This window comes from Eriocheir sinensis, chromosome 31 (assembly GCF_024679095.1).
Source record: "Eriocheir sinensis breed Jianghai 21 chromosome 31, ASM2467909v1, whole genome shotgun sequence".
NCBI lineage: Eukaryota > Metazoa > Arthropoda > Malacostraca > Decapoda > Varunidae > Eriocheir > Eriocheir sinensis.
This window is the reverse complement of record NC_066539.1, coordinates 11,699,800-11,700,519: the sequence shown is the minus strand read 5'-3', so window position 1 is coordinate 11,700,519 and position 720 is coordinate 11,699,800. Positions and strand designations below refer to the sequence as shown.

At 49.9% G+C, this 720-nt stretch overlaps 1 non-coding gene across 1 annotated transcript; it reads right to left on the bottom strand.

Moving 5' to 3' along the window:
* Positions 1 to 328: 328 nt before the first annotated feature.
* Positions 329 to 402, bottom strand: Trnav-uac (transfer RNA valine (anticodon UAC)). The gene has a single exon. It is a non-coding gene; the product is annotated as a tRNA-Val (tRNA).
* Positions 403 to 720: the final 318 nt, after the last annotated feature.

Genomic DNA, 720 nt, shown 5'->3' with positions numbered 1-720 from the left:
GGGAGGAGATGGAGAAGGATGGAGGGGACAAATGGAGTGGGAAGGGGAGGTGGGAGGGTGGTGATGATATTGGTGTCGACCTCCTTCCTAACTAGTATACTCTGCTTTACGATAGTCTGACGTTGATTAAGGTGGAAAAGTTGGAAAGTTTCGTTTAGTCGGCGCAACATCTGTGGTCATATCCGCAGGGAGACAGAAGGGGAAGGAATTATAGGAAAAGGGAACAGATCCCAGGAGACGGGACACAACCCCCTATTAATACCTGGTATACCCATTCACTGCTGGGTGGACAGGGGCGAAGGGTATCGGAAAAGCCGCCCGATTTTTTCCACTCCGCCCGGGAATCGAACCCGGGCTCTCTCGGTTGTAAGCCGAGTGTGCTAACCACTGCACCACGAAGCCCCTGATTAAGGTGGAAATAAAGGGTGTTGGAAAGGTGAGACTTTAAGGGAAGGCAAAAGGCAAGAGTGGGCAGATAAGGGCATGGGTAAAAACGAGGAATGTTTAGGGTATGAGCGAAAAGGTATGGAAAGGGTGGGGAAGTGACATAAGGATTGGTTGACCTGTGAGTTGACAAGGGTTTGGATTGGTGGGAAGATGGAAACATTGAAACATGAATACGCAGGCAACAGAAAGTCAGTCGGCTCATTACGAGGTTATACTCTCTGGTGACTTAATCTGCTCGACAGCCACTTGGTATAGCTACCCGCAGAGCAGATG